Source organism: Heterodontus francisci, unplaced genomic scaffold (genome assembly GCF_036365525.1).
Source record: "Heterodontus francisci isolate sHetFra1 unplaced genomic scaffold, sHetFra1.hap1 HAP1_SCAFFOLD_43, whole genome shotgun sequence".
Taxonomy (NCBI): Eukaryota; Metazoa; Chordata; class Chondrichthyes; order Heterodontiformes; family Heterodontidae; genus Heterodontus; species Heterodontus francisci.
The window spans coordinates 16,285,805-16,301,861 of NW_027141852.1; the positions used below are offsets into that span (position 1 = coordinate 16,285,805).

General features: G+C 49.1%; 1 non-coding gene across 1 annotated transcript; it reads right to left on the minus strand.

Annotated features, from left to right (window-relative positions):
- Positions 1-6,298: 6,298 nt before the first annotated feature.
- On the minus strand, positions 6,299-6,381 carry trnal-uaa (transfer RNA leucine (anticodon UAA)). Its single transcript has one exon. It is a non-coding gene; the product is annotated as a tRNA-Leu (tRNA).
- Between the last annotated feature and the right edge of the window lie 9,676 nt (positions 6,382-16,057).

Below are 16,057 nucleotides of genomic sequence, written 5' to 3' on the forward strand. Positions count from 1 at the left end.
CAAAACTATCAGAGATTGTCCTGCCTGGTATAGTATAGGTCTGATCAGGGTGAATCACCAACTCCAGAGCAGACTTGAATCGACTGGCTATGTCTTTTGACAGAATCTTGTAGTCAGCATTAAGCAGAAATTGGGCCACCAATTTCTGATTTCTGTCCTCTCCCCCTTCTGCTTGTCGATGAGGGTGATGATGCCTTTCCTCATGGATTCTAACATGCTGCCAGCCTGGAGCATACTCTTGTTTACTGGCAGACATGTTGATTCTGTCCTCAAATCAGTGCACAATAAAAGAGACTGATTCTGTCAGGCTCCTTTTTATACAGGCCGCCTGGACCTGGCTGAGAAAGGCAGAGTGAGAGCAAGGAGGGGAGGAGACACGAGTGAAGGTTAAACAGAGAGCTAGATGGAGGAGACACCCAGAGTGACAGACAGAGAGAGAACGGCCCCTCCTCTTTCAGCTCCACCTCCAGTTTCCTCCGGGCTGCCAATTTCAAACCCTTTATTAACAGTAGAACCAAAACCCAGCTCTCCACACAAACCCTTCCAGACTCGGCCTTCATAGTCAAGGCTTTCCAGAAAGCCGGAGCTTTTAAATATGGTCCCGATGCAATTAACACTCAGTAATATTCCCACCTAAACATAGTCCATTCTATACTAAGAAACCTCCTCAGTAACATCACCATTTCCAAACACATCCGCTTCCTGCAGTTTACAAACACCTTCCTGCAGCTGTTTGGGGAATCTCCTGTGTTAAGATTGGAGTTGGAAAGCGGCCTTTACCCGGCAGTGTTATCGTCTCACACTGAATCTGCTAGACATCCTGTTCTCTGTATTGCGAGAGAGAAAGCACGGATTTAGGAAATGTTCATTTGAAATGATCTCTATTGAGAACGAGCCCGGCCGTGGGACAGGTATTCCAGTGCAAAGAGCTGTCCATGACCGAGTGTTGCAGACTGGCACATTGCAACGTCCAAGACTATGTGCTGTGGGACGGCATTAAAGCTTGGGGAAGCCACCATGGAGACTCAATGGGGAAAGGCTGCAGTCTGAGGCCCTAGTAGTCCATAGTACAGTGAGGGGCTGGAACCTGTGTAAAACCCCTCGGGCTGTTTGCACCAGAGAATGTTTGATGTATAATGTAAATACTGTAAATATAACCTGTGCAGGCAGGGATAGTGAGATACATCATGTACATTATTGAAGGAAACTGATCTGTATTGTACCCTATGTAATATTAAATTTGAACTGCTTTGCAATGTAATTGCACAAATTATATGAATAAAATACATATTGTGCAAAAGAAAGCAGCTTTCCTGTCAACACACGCCTTGTCTCAGGGCACAACTTTCCTGTGATCTTGTCATACCCAACTTCGCTCTATATCTTCTGACACACACACTTTACAGTCTGTCATTTCCAAAAACAAGCATTCTAAAATCAAAAGACCTTTTGTTTATTTCTCCTTTCTTTTCATTTCTCCTCTATTCTTCTCAATCACTCCCTTCAACAGTCCTATTCAGATCAAGGTGGAATGTGAATAGTGTCACAACTCACCTCTGACACTATTATTACCCTTTTCTCTTGTCTCATTCAATGGGAAAGTTTTATTCACCAGTCTGTTGCTGTTTTACACTCTTGCCATACCATCTGGTATTGCATCCATCTGAATTCTGTGCTTTCATGGCCTTACATATCTTTTCCTCTTCTGGATGATTTGTTTGCTTCAGTTCCATTCAACCAGGCTGGACCACAGGGAAGCTTAGAACCTTTGCCTTGGACGGGTCCACGTTGATCCATTACATTCAGAATCACCTCCTTGAAATAACTCCATAGTACAACTACAGTAACCACACAGAATCTGCTTCAAACACTCCACATTTTATCTGTTCTGACTGTCAACACCTCCAGCTCTTTTGTTTAAGTGGAACCCATCAGGTGTGTATAGGCTCCTTCTATTCTGAAAGCTGTAGCACTGGTTCAGGGAATTCAGCCCTGTTTCTCTACTCGAAATGATCAGCCATGCTTGATCTGCCTCGTATTTTGCTTTTATTGCAACGTAACAAGACCTCCAATCCTCTGGCACCACACCTGTATCCTTTGAGGGATTGGAAAATGATGGTCAGACCTTCCACTAGTTCTTCCCTGGCTTCTTTCAACAGCCTGGGGTACATTTCATCTGGTCCTGATGATTTATCCACATTCAAGGATGCTCATACCATTAAGACTTCCTCTCTCCTTAAGTTATCACGTCCAATACTTCACACTCCTCCTCCTTAGTAACAATATCTGCATCACCCTCTCATTCGGGAAAACAGTAAAGTATTCATTGAGGATATTGGCAACATCTTCCACCCCGATACAAAGGTTACATTTTTGATATTTTATGTGCCCTGCTGTTTGCTTTGTTGCCTCTTACTCTAATGTTCTGATGCAACATCTTTGGGTCCATTGTTACTTTGTTTGTTCATGTTCTTTCCTGCTTTCTCTTTGCTCTTCACCACTGCTCCCAAACGCCTCCAGTGCAGTCAAAACACAACTTGTCAGAATTGGGATTCGAACACACGCCTCCCATGGAAACTGCGACCTGAACGCAGCACCTTAGACCGCTCGGCCACGCTGACTGCCTACAACGTCGCATCAATGCTAAGGAAATTATTCATTCTTTGTGAAAGTATTTGTGAGATTGTGGAAATGTCTGGAAGAGGAAAGACCAGCGGGAAAGCTCGGGCCAAGGCCAAGTCTCACTCCTCCCGGGCTGGACTGCAGTTCCAGTGGGCCGTGTTCACAGGCTCCTGAGAAAGGGCAACTATGCTGAGCGTGTGGGTGCCGGAGCCCCGGTCTATCTGGCTGCTGTGCTCGAGTATCTGACCGCTGAAATCCTCGAGCTGGCCGGTAACGCGGCCCGGGACAACAAGAAGAGCCGCACCATCCCCAGACAACTGCAGCTGGCCGTCCGCAACAACGAGGAACTCAACAAGCTGCTGGGAGGGGTGACCATCGCTCAGGGCGGGGTGCTGCCTAATATCCAGGCCGTGCTGCTGCCCAAGAAAACCAGCACTCAGAGCTCCCAGAAAAAAGTAAAGCGGCCAGAATGTCATCAAATAAACCAAAGGCTCTTTTCAGAGCCACCCACGGTCTCTGTGAAAGGACTGGTTACTGTCAGGAGGGAGTCAGAGATGGAGTTATTGTAACAGTTGATTGACCTGTTTCACATCTGTCCAGGTGTGTTTTCAGTTCCCTCTCTGGATTTCACTCTGTTTCTCTGCTCACACATCTCCCCCTCTTGTTAAGTGAAGAAGTGAACTACAGGGTGTCAGAATCAACAATTTAATAAATCCCGCTGCCTTCGATTTGATAAATCCCGAGATTATCCCGGTACATTAACGGGAACTGGTTCGGAGCTGCTGAATTAATTTAATAATGGAAGTGTCCGGGTTAATTCTCTGTTTTTCATTTGGACAGTTTGAATTGTGTTTTTTTTTCTCTCTGGTGATCTGAGCGCCGCTTCTCAATGAGAATCTGCTCCCGGAACAGAGTAAATGCAGGAAGGAAGAGGCCATTCTCGGGCTGTGTGTTTCTCTCCCAACCTGATCTGTTTAGACCGCACTGTTCCCAGAGGACGGAATCAGTGAGAGTTGTGCACACACAGGAGCTGAGTCCAATGCAGCTCTTTAATATGTGCCTTCCCCCCGGCCCTCCCTATTCTCCGGACACAGAGCTGTCTGTTTCATCCGGCAGCGGGATAGAGTCGGGGATTCTCTGCCCTCAGTGTCAGGGTCTGCAGCCCCGGGGAACTGGCGGTTTCAGTCAGAGTGACCGAGCTGCCTTACATATCCTGTGCACTGATCTCCAATGGATTCAAATATTAGTGAACTCATTGGGTAATGTTTGTAAATAACCCTCATGTGAACGGACCCGGCTCCATTAATGCCTTCCAAATAAAACTGGGATCCATTTCTTTTCCCCAAATGCCAGCTAACGGATCCCAGGAGCGGGGTTGAGATTGTGCTGAGCAGCAATGAGTCTCCGGTCATGCTGCTTTCTAAATTCCAGATCAGTTCTCAGTCCTGCAGGCCTTTCGGGAAAGTGATGTGACAAAACAGAAACCATGTGACCGCCCCTTCAATCTGATGGATTTGATGATGAACAGAGATGGCAGCTCTTTCCTTTGCTGATTTGGTGGCTCTGAAAAGAGCACTTGTTCGTGAAGCTGGGTTTTAGGTGCGTTCCCCGCGGATGCGGCGGGCCAGCTGGATGTCTTTGGCCATGATGGACCGGGACCATTCTGGTGAATCTGCTCATTTTCCGGCAGAAGCATCAGTCGCTGTTTGAACTGTTTAAAGTCAGGGGTGTATTAGCAGCCAGAAAGTGAAGGGCAGTTCATTGCTCCCTGCAGCATTATCCGCCTCTTTCAGGAGAAAAGATCAGAAACCACTCGTTTCTGTCAGTCCCCGAGAAGCCTGTGAGAAGCGGTTAGTCGCTAATGTGTTCCTTTTACAGAGAGGAAGCTGATATTTGTCCCGTTTTAAATTGCTGAACCGGACCTTCCTCCCGCCGCTTACAGTTAACAGATTGACAAATGAAAACGATTCCTAAAATCGCGTCAGGATTTTGTGACGGTAAATACAGTAAAACAGAACATAAAATGAGAGGTTTTAAAATTGTTGCCTGAAAATTGAAATTTTCCATCACTTCAATTCCTTCCTGCTCTGGAATTGCCGGGCTTTTTCCATTTGGAAAATCTAAGCCAATGAGAACTTCTATTTACTTATATGTGATTCTCCTATTGGTTAAGAATTGGATTGAGAAGCGGGTGACCAATCAGAGACAGAGTCAAACTGCGGGGATTCCAGGCCCCCAGTAACTGAGCTGAAACTGTTCAGATTGACAAACCCTGGCAGTAGCTTCACACATTGGACACTTCACACTGAGTCCTTCAAGGGCTGGTGTGAGAGAAGCTTCAGATCCTGTCATTACTCTCTGACTCATCATTCATCTCGAACCAAACAATTAGTAAATGTGAAGCAGTGACGAGACTTTTCACTCTCACTGCAGAATGTGTCATCTGGTGAAATAAGGAACTATTATTTTCGGAGATTCCAGGTACATTCCTCCCTGAACAAATCCATTCTTCACATTCCCGATTACAGCCTATCCCAGCTCCTGTTGTCACCCGACTCCAGCTGAATTGGAGAAACTCATGTGTTGGGGTTTGAGTTGTGAGGTGGGGTTTCTCCGCCAGTGTTCCTGTCTTACAGACTCTCCCCCTGAATTTGTGAACTGAGACTGCACCGAACACATCTCCAGTTAGAGTGAGGGCCGGATATCCCTCTGTTTTATTACAGAGAGTGGGGAAAGGGCTGGGTGGAGGGGAGTCACCAGGGATCCTGGATTTACTCCAAATCATTTCCATGTGGAATCTGCAGGCGGGGCCGGGACAGGGATCATTTGATCAGGGGATCAGCTCTTTCCTGAGAGATGTGGGTGGCTCTGAGAAGAGCCTTTGTGTTCAGATGTTTAAAAGTTTCCTGCGCTCTTTCACTTCTTTCCAGACCCTGCTTTCTGAGCCTTCGCTGCTTTCGGCTTGACCTTGCTCTTCCATGTCTGCACTTTCTTCAGCGCCTTTCCGCCCGCCGCACTCTTGCCTTTTTTGACCTTCTTCGCAGGAGACTTTTTCTGAAGCGCTGCTTTCTTCACCACCTTATTTGGCGTTGCCGCCGCCTTGCTGCTCGTTTTCTTGGCTGTTACTTTCTTTGTTGTCACTTTCACGTCTGCTGGTTTCTTCACTAAAGATTTCTTGTGTGATGGTTTCTTCACCTTATTTCCCACTTTTCCCTCGGTTTTGCTTCTTTCTGATTTTGAAGGAGCCGGAGGCTCCCTGTCCCTTGCTCTGCACCAGGGAGCCTTTGTTCACATTCCTCTTGATACTTTGCTTGATCTGGGTTTTGAGCTTCTCCTGAGCGGTGGCAGACCTGCAAGGAATCAACTACCAGCTAGCGTATAAAGCGAGACCAAGGCTCAGGGCCTTCAGTTACCTGGAGGGGAGTCGGAGAGGCAGCGGATCCTGTGAGGAACCACAATCCAGGAAGGATGAGAAGGTCATTGTCAGGGTACAGAGGAGATTAAGTTAAAGATTTACCAGTTTATAAGCAAGCGCAGAGCCAAGCAACGGTGCTGGGGCAGATCAAATAATAGGAAGCTGTGATCAGTTGGAAGTTAAGAGTGATGAAATGACAGAAGAGATGATGGTGCAAGGCAAAAGTCAGGGAAAGAAAAAGTAACATTTTGTAAGCACAGATAGCAGGAGTGGGGTTTGAACCCACGCAGACACATGTCTATTGGATATTAAGTCCGACACCTTAACCACTCGGCCATCCTGGTACGTTAACCCACCACTGAAAATGAAATTTAATGTGATGCGGGTGCCATCTGGCCTTTTCCAATACAAAGTTATGACTCCTCTCCCATGCTAAATTGGACCCTTCATTATTTATGAACCTCAATCGGATCACCCCTCAGTCTACGTTTCTCTGAGGTGTAGGGTCCCAACTCTTTTAGTCTAACTTGATAACCAAGATGTCTTATACTGGGAATTCGTTGAATGTCTCTCCTCTGTACCCTTTCCAAAGCCTCAATATCACCCATCATGTGAGGAGACCAAGACTGGAGACAATATTCCAAGTGAGTCCTGACCAAGGTTTCATAAAAGGACAAATTCGGGACATCTCAGATACTGAAGGAGTCCATGTCCAGAAGCAGCAAGACCTGGACAACATTCAGACTTGGGCAGCTAAGTGGCAAGTAACATTCACACCACATAAGTACCAGGCAATGACCATCTCCAACAAGAGAGAATGTAACCATCTCCCTTTGACGTTCAACAGCATTACCATCGCTGAATCCCCCCACCATCAACATCCTGGGGGTTACCATTGACAAAAGCTTAACTAGACCATTCATATACATACTCTGGCTACAAGAGTAAATCAGATCGTGGGAATTCTGTGATGAGTAACTCAGCTCAAGGCACATGGTGAAATGCTCATTAGGAGAGCTGGAGAAATGGACTGGTCAGGTGGGCAGAAAAGTGGCAAATGGAATTCAACTTGGAGATGTGTGAGGTGATGCCTTTGGTGAGGTCAAACACAGCAAAGGAATACACAATTAAACCTTGAAGGACAAGGGCTGCAGATGCATGGAAACACCACCATGTGCAAGCTCCCCTCCAAGTCACTCACCATCTGATCTGCAAATATATCGCTGTTCATTCACTGATGCTGGGTCAAAATCCTGGATCTCCCTTCCTAACAGCACTGTGGGTGTACCTACACCACATGGAGTGCAGCAATTCGAGAAGGGAGCTCACCGCCACCTTGTCAAGGACAATTAGGGATGGGTAACAAATTCTGGACATGCCAGTGTCGCTCACATCCCATGAAAGAATATGCCTCATTTTATACTCAATTGTCCTCTGAATGCAGCCCAACCCTCTATTTGCTCCAACTATCACTTCACAGCATTGCTGCTGTACCTTTAGAGATCTGTGCACTAGAACATCCAGATCTCTGCTCAAAATTATTTTCTTTTTTCCACCTACTTTAATGTTTTTCCCTGAAGGGTGTATGAATGTTGAGCATTCGCCCTGTCCACATGAATAACACTGCACTTACCCAAATTAAACATAATTTACCAGTCATGAACCCAATCTCCCAACACATTAAGATCAGCCTGAAACAGTCGAGTATCGTTTACAGTCTGAACACTCGCACAGATCTTCAAATCATCTGTAAATTTACAGATGGTGCCCCCTACACCTACATCCAGATCATTAATAAAAATAGTAAAGAGCAACAGTCCCAACACCGATCCCTGTGAGATACCATTGGTAACTGGTCTCCAAACAGATCCAGATCCATCTGTAACTACTTTCTGCCTACGTCCTGCCAGTCAGTTCCCAATCCAGATCAATATATTACCACTGATACCAGGGACTTTAATCTTATAGAGAAGCCTCTTGTGTGGAACCTTATCAAAATCTTTTGGATGAGATCAGCTAATTGAACACAGGCCGGGGATGAGGCCTAGGCCTGTCCTGCTTTGTGTGTGGGTCTCAGAACCACACAAGGTGAGATCAGCTCACTGAGCACAGGCCCATCCTGCTCTATATAGTGCTCAGTACCTCACCAAATGAGAATAACTAACACACCACAGGCCATGGAGCCTCGGCCCATCCTTCCCTGATTGCGGTTCAGTGCCAACCAGGTCAGATCAGCTAATTCAGCACAGGCCGGAGATGGAAGCTGGATCTTTCCTGCTCTGGGGACTCCGTACCATACCAGGTGCGATGAAGTAAAATACCACAGGCCGGGGATGGAGCCTGAGATTTCCCTGTTCTGTGTGGGGCTCTGGACAACAATGTGTGAGAAGAACTATCATCCCTCAGGCTGAGGAAGGAGCCTGGGCCCATTCTGTTCTGTGTGGCTCCTACCACACTGAGTGGGATCAGTTAACTCAACACAGGCCATGAATACAATCAGGCCCTTTCCTGCTCCGTGTGACTCAGTTTCACACCAGGTGGCATCAGCTAACACAGCACAGGCTGGGGCTGGGGCTGGAGCCTGGGCCCGCCCTGCTCTGTGGGCTCAGTAACAACCCGTAAGATGAACTTTTTTCAAAAGACTTCAGTGTATTTATCTCTGTCCAACACTCTGAGGCAGCTTTCTGTGTTTATAAAGAGTGTAATTTATTGACTGGTCTCTTGGATCAAACAGGGTAACAGACAGAGGTCTGTGTGCAGAGGGTTTGGGAGTGAGCTCTGATTCCTAACTCTTTCTGGACTGTGAGGAATAAAGAATGAATGAGAGAGAGAGAATGTGGGAGAAGGGATGATGGAAGAATTTGTCCGTGAACCTGATTAAAAGTGGCTCAAACGCAAGATAATATGAAGATATCAAGAGCAGAACATTAACATAATCTGAGTTCCGCGATCTGGTTGGGTCCCATTCCCCTGAAGTGAGGAATGAACGGGTGGGGAAATTCCGCCTGGAGTTATATTTGTCTCCAATGAAGATGAGTTCACAGTGAGGATGGAATAGCTCAGTTGGGAGAACACTAGATAGAAGAACCAGGATACAATCCCTGGTTTCATCAGTTTTAATTTGGTGTCTCCATCAGTTTAAGTAGAGAGAATCAGAGGGGAGATTTTCCACTCTTGACCCCATGGGCTGAATTTTAACCTAACGGTGCGGCTCTCGGCAGAGACACCGTGAGTGGGTGCCGTCACCACACGAGTGAAATGTGGCCGGCCGACCCCGATCACGGAGCAGCTGACGAATTAATGAAGGGGAGGCGTGGGGCCCATGTAAACAAGGACCAGAGGCAGGGAACGAGGCACCGATGGCACCGACATCTGACACAACGGCAGGTGCTGGCACCATATTGAAAGGACTGCCAGACCTGTATTCACTGCTGCCTGGTTTAAAGGAGTGTCTTCCTGAGAGCCCTCTGCTGTCCCAGAACCCGTTCTGCTGCCTCTGCTGTCCCAGGACCCGTTCTGCAGCCTCTGCTGTCCCAGAACCCGTTCTGCTGCCTCTGCTGCCCCAGGTCCCGTTCTGCTGTCCCAGAACCCGTTCTGCTGCCCCAAGACCCATTCTGCTGCCTCTGCTGCCCCAGGGCCCGTTCTGCTGCCCCAGGACCCGTTCTGCTGCCTCTGCTGCTCCAGGACCCGTTCTGCTGCATCTGCTGCCCCAGGACCTGTTCTGCTGCCTCCGCTACCCCAGGACCTGTTCTGCTGCATCTGCTGCCCCAGGTCCTGTTCTGCTGCCTCCGCTACCCCAGGACCTGTTCTGCTGCATCTGCTGCCCCAGGACCTGTTCTGCTGCCTCCGCTGCCCCAGGACCTGTTCTGCTGCATCTGCTGCCCCAGGACCTGTTCTGCTGCCTCTGCTGCCCCAGGACCTGTTCTGCTGCATCTGCTGCCCCAGGACCTGTTCTGCTGCCTCTGCTGCCCAGGACCCATTCTGCTGTCCCAGGACCCGTTCTGCTGTCACTGATGCCCCAGGACCCGTTCTGCTGTCTCTGCTGCCTGATAGATAACGAGCTGAATGCGAGCCTGCAGTGACCATGGTCCAATAGTTTTGCGATGCCTTCCTGCAGGTTCGCCTCCAGGTGACAACAGATAGGTGGAAGATCCTCTTCCCCAGGGATGGGAGGTGGAGACCTGTCCACCTGACCAAGCAAAGCTGCTTTGAGATAGTAGTTGAAGTCAGCAGCCGTGGGGTCAACCCCAAGACATGGATCCAGTGCACGAAGTGGGTCAATGACCGGATCCAGGCTGCTCAGGCACAAACTCAAAACACTTTGGACCCTTTGGACATTGCGCATGGCAGAGTGAGAGGGAGTGTTTGGTGGAAAGGGAGTGACCACCCAGTCATGTGTATTGGGGAAGGGCAGCAGGACACGCTGCCTGAGGCTTGGCTGCATCTCGGTGGGAGGTGCACGTCAGTCATTGTCTAAACTCACACAGTCCCTCGAGAGGGGCCACATGCAGGAGGAATATGTGTGTCCACATCATGGACTGCTGGATTATCACCATCAGAGATGTTGGGCTTGTCCCCGCTGGGAGACGAACTTTGTTGATCATAGTGGCTGCAATAGAAGACAGCCCACAATCGGAAAGAGCGTGTCAAGACTGGCAGTGGATGCCTTATCTCCATGTCCTCATCCCGATGGAGGAGGAGGCCATGGAACAGGCCGGGCAGCAAAGCAGCTGCTCCATAGCTGATGGAGAGACAGGGACACCTACCTAAGAGAGTGAGTGAACATCTCCTGGGGCACAAGGGTGCATCTGCTGCAAAGGAGCCACACTGCTCATCTGTTCACCACGGCATCAATGGAGCTGCACAGTAGGGGTGGTTGGAATGTCACGATGGGCAGACTCTAACCTTTCAATGTCCCTGTTTTCACATGCAGGCTAGGATGAACGACAAGAGCGAAGAGCTGGAGAGACTGGGGGACAGCCAGACACCTCTGAGGAGGAGGAGGGAGCCTCAGAGGGTGCACCGTCACATCATTCCCCTGCACCCTCCACCAGCACAGAAACCCTCACTCGGTGGGTATCCACTCGCTGTTAGATTTGGGCACACAAGCTGGTGAGCACGTCACAGACAGGCCCGGGCAGCTGACTGAGGCTGTGACAGCCGAGGCCACTGGCAGTTGGAAGTCTGTGGGAGGCCAGGCCCATGCTGAGTCCCAGGCTGATGACGTGCCTCTGGTGTCACCAGCAACACGGGAAATGCTGCAGCTGCAGCAAGAGGTCAGGCAACATCTGGCAGAGTTGCCGGAGGTTATGTGTACCCAAGTTCGGATGATGGAGGAGTCCATCCAGGCCTTGCATGCTGCACTGTCTCTGATGGGGGTGTGTCTGGCTTCCTTCCTTGAGAGATTGGTGACTCTGATGGAGAGCCAGATCCAGCCGACCAATCAGTGGCTGCCGGAGATGTGTGCAGACCTGCACTCCATCGCTTTGTCCATGAGCTCCATCCAGCGGTGACAAGGCGAGAGGGGGGACGAGGCACCTGAACTCTTCACCAGGTCCACATCCCTCTCAGGTCAGCAGCGAGGTACAAGTGTGTCTTATAAGGGGGAGGAGCAGCTGGCTGCTACATCTGGGGTCTCCTCTCAGGGTGCTCCTGGTGTGGACAGTAGCTCCAAAGCCCCTCTGCGAGTGACACAAGTGATGCCAGTGCCTGCCTCCATCACCCTCGATGACAGAGGGGGGGTCCCTGTACCTGTGGAGGAGGCCCTCAGTGTGCCGGGGCCCTCCAGGCCTCAGGCAGCAAGAGGACGGCCACCAATGTCATCCCAAGCCATGGGGCAGCAAGGTCAGCAGCCTGTCTCCACCTCAGCTGACAGAGCAGGGGGAGCACCACGTAGGAGCATGCGGAAAAGATTTCAGAAGAGCACCTAGATTCACTTAGGGTTCATGGTGAATGTGCATTCCAGATGGATAGGGTTGCATTTGATGTCACACGGAAGAAAGAAATGATGTTCTCTCACTATGTCTCCTTCCTATTGTTGATGCCCTTTGGGACTTCATTTAAACCCTTCCTCCCAAGGGGCTGGAAGTGAGGGACCAAGCCCTGAGTTCACATGGCTTCGGTCTTGTCACTGTGCGATGTGTACCTGGACGCTGCAGTGCAGAAGGAAGAAGGCGACAACAGGGCTCCTTAAAGCTAAGACTTTATTGCTGTGGTTCCAGAAGGTGGTAAGGCTCAAAGGAAACTTGAATGTATAAGGGTGTCTCATGTCTCCCTTGTGTGTATCTCATGGCCCCTTTCCTGCTGTGCCTGAGGTTCTTCATCTGGCACTGCTTGGGCAGCATCCTCCTCCACATCCTCATCATCAGAGGAGACATCACACTCCACGATATCCTCACTAGTCAACACCTCACCCCACTGTAATGCCAGATTGTGCTGTGCACAGCAAACCACCACGATATGCGAGACCCTCGCCGGGACATACTGAAGGGCAACACTGGATCGATCTAGGCACCTGAATCTCATCTTCAGGAGACCAATGGCCTCCTTGATGGTCGCTCGGGTTGAACCGCAGCAGGTGTTGCACCTCTCCTCTGCATCCGTGCGTGGGTTCCTCACAGACGTCAGTAGTCATGTCCTCAGTGGGTAGCCCTCGTCTCCAAGGATCCATCTCTGAAAGCGGATGGGGCCGCGGAAAGGTTCTGGCACCTGGGAGTGCCTTGGTATGCAGGCGTTGTGGCTGCTTCCCGGGATTTGTGCACACACCTATGGGATCCATTTGCAGTGGTCGCAGACCAATTGCACACTGAGCAAGTGGAAGCCCTTCCTGTTGAAGGCTGCTGGCTGGTCTGCAGGAGCCATGATGGTCACATGGGTGCAGTCAATGACAGCCTACACCTGGTGGAATCCAGCGATGGCCCGAATCCTATAGCTCTCTCAGCTTGACTGTTTGGATCAATGTGCACATAGTCACCGGCCCTCCTGAACAGGACATTGGTGACCTCCTTGATGCACTGATTCACTACAGACTGTGAGATTCCACACATATCTCCAGTGGATCCCTACAATGATCTGGTGGTGAAGAAGTTCAGTGGCACGGTGACCTTCAGTGACACTGGCATCAGGTGCCCACCAAGTCGCATGGGGCACAGCTGCATCATGGCAGAGAGATCAGTGACGACCCCCGTGGAGAGGTGCAGTCTGCGGAGACACTGTCACTCGGACATCTGCAGGTAGTTGAACCTCGGCTGACGTGTTCCTCTGCCTCCTTCTCCAGCCTCCTGTTCGAGGCTGGCCTTCCTGTGGGCCCCCAAGCTGCTGTGGTGCCCCTGCTGGTGCCTGCGCCTCCCTCCCTTCCTCTCTACCCCTCCTCCTCCTCCTCAATTGGAGCCTCGAATCCAATGAGAGCCTCGAATGAGGCCCATGACAGGTTGCCCCTCCCTGAGTGCAAGGCCTTCACAGTAAACAACACCCAGCCACATTTACCTCACTTGTCACCCTCAATGAAGTGGCACTGCCCCAATGGCACCCTGGTGTTGTTCCCTCTGCAGAGCTGGCACATTGGCCCCCACTCCTGACAGTGTTTCCCGCTGCCCTTTCTGCCAATTTTTGCTGCCTCACCCGATAGCTTCCCAGTGAAGACAACACTCAGCTCCCACCTCCCAGTCACCTCCTTTAACCAGGCGAGGCTCTGAAGCCCCGTAGTTCCCGTGTGCTATTAGTTCAATTGGATCCAGTGAATAAAATTGCTGACAATTGGACTCATAAATACTTGAAATGCCTTCTTGCCGTGTGGATGTGCGAAGTCTGCCCTGCATGTCAGCCGCCGACAGAAAATTCCGGTCCAACGTCTTCCATCCCTATTTTATACACCCCCCCTACCCCTCCCCGGCCTCCATTCCCGTCTCCAACGGTCCCTTAAAATTCTGGCGCATGTCTCTAAGACTAATGGGAGTGAACCCACATCTGCTCCTTAGACTGAACAGGGAGAGCTGCTCTCTCTGTGTTTAAAGTGAATGAATCTGCTCTTTACCTTGTCTTACTGGAACGTTCACTGTCTGGAGATGTCTGTTTGAAAATGTTTTCCTGTTATATTAATGGAGCAGAGGAGCAGATGTGAGGTACTGTTGAACAGAGAGGTTTGGAAGTGGGTGAAGGGGTGGAGTGACGGTGTGAGTGAGAGGCGCAGTGAGTTGGCCACTCTCAATAGAGTGTCAGGAATGAAGGTCAGAGGAACAGACCAGGCTGGAAACACAGAAAGAGCGAGGAGAAGCTGGTGTGAAAAACAGAGATTAAACAACGGGCTTGTTCATTTGGTTTGGGTCTGTTGTTTAGAATACCCAGAATCTGGGTTCACTTCCCTTCCAACTCAGGAAATTGTACCAACATTATGTTCATAAAACCATAGAATGATACCCAAAGAAGGAGACCATTTGGTCCATTGTGTCAGTGCTGTCTCTTTGGTTGTGCTATCCAATTAGTCCTGGTGTTCAGCTTTTTCCTGTAATCTGTAAATTTTCCTTCCAGTATTTATCCCAATTGCTTTTCAAAGTTACTACTGAATCTGCTTTCAAGTCCTGATCAGACAGTGCATTCCAGATGACAACACATCACTGTATAAAAAATCATTCCTCATTTCGCCTCTGGTCTTTTCTCAATCACTTGATAAATACATCCTCTGGTTCCTGACCCTTTTGCCACTGGAAACAATTTCTCCTTATTTAACTTATTGAAACCTTCTTGATGATGTCACATACTAGACTGCCAGTAAAACTGAAGCCCATGGAATAAAAGGGACAATGACAGCATGCACATGAAGTTTGCAGACTGATAGGAACATAGGAGCAGGAGTAGGCCATTCAGCCCGTCGAGCCCACCCTGCCATTCAATATGATGATGACTGATCGTCCACTTCAATGCCTTTTTCCCACACTATCTCCATATCCCCTATGTCATTTGTATTTCGAAATCTGTCAATCTCTGCTTTAAACATACTCAATGACTGAGCTTCCACAGCGCTCTGAGATAGAGAATTCCAAAGATTCACAACCCACTGAGTAAAGAAATTTCTCCTCATCGCTGTCCTAAGTGGCTTTCCCCTGATGTTGAAATTGTGTCCCCTGGTTCTAGACTCCTCAACCGGGGGAAACATCTTAGCTTCATCGACGTTGTCTATCCCTTTAAATATTTTGTAAGTTTCAATGAGATCACCTCTCATTCTTCAGAACTCTAGAGAATACAGGCCCAGTTTACCCAATCTCTCTTCATTTGACAGTCCCGCGATCCCGGGAACAAGTCTGGTGAACCTTCGTTGCACTCCCTCTATGGCAATGATATCCTTCCTAAGGTAAGGGGAACAAAACTTCACACAGTATTCCAAAGTTCAGTCCAACCAAGGTTATATACAATTGAAGCAAGACTTTACTACTCCTGCACTCAAATCCTCTTGTGATAGAGGCTAACATATCATTAGCCTTCCTAATTGCTTGCTGCACCTGCATGTTCGCTTTCAGTCACTTATTGACAAGGACACCCAGGCCCCTTTGTCCATTCACACTCTTACCATTTGACAAATAATCTGCACATCTGTTTCTCCTACCAAAGTGGATAACCTCACATTTTTACACATTATATTTCATGTGCCACTTTCTTGTCCACTCACTAAGTCTGTCCAAATTCCCTTGAAGCCGCTTTGCATCTTCCTCACAACACACATTCCCACCTAGTTTTGTGTCATCTGCAAACTTGGAAAAACTACATTTGGTCCCCGCATCCAAATCATGTGAACAGCTGGGTCTCAGTGTGGTGGTGAACAGTTGTATTTCTGTCTGGAGGAAGGTTCACAGTGGGTTCCCCATGGTTCCTCATAACTTCAGTTATGTGCAGACACTGGACAAGCTGGGGTTGTTCTCCTTGGAGCAGAGCAAGTTCAGAATAACTTTGACAGAGTTAGAATCAAGGAATGAAATGGTTACAGTACAGAAGGAGACCATTCAGTCCATCATGTCCTTGACAGCTCTT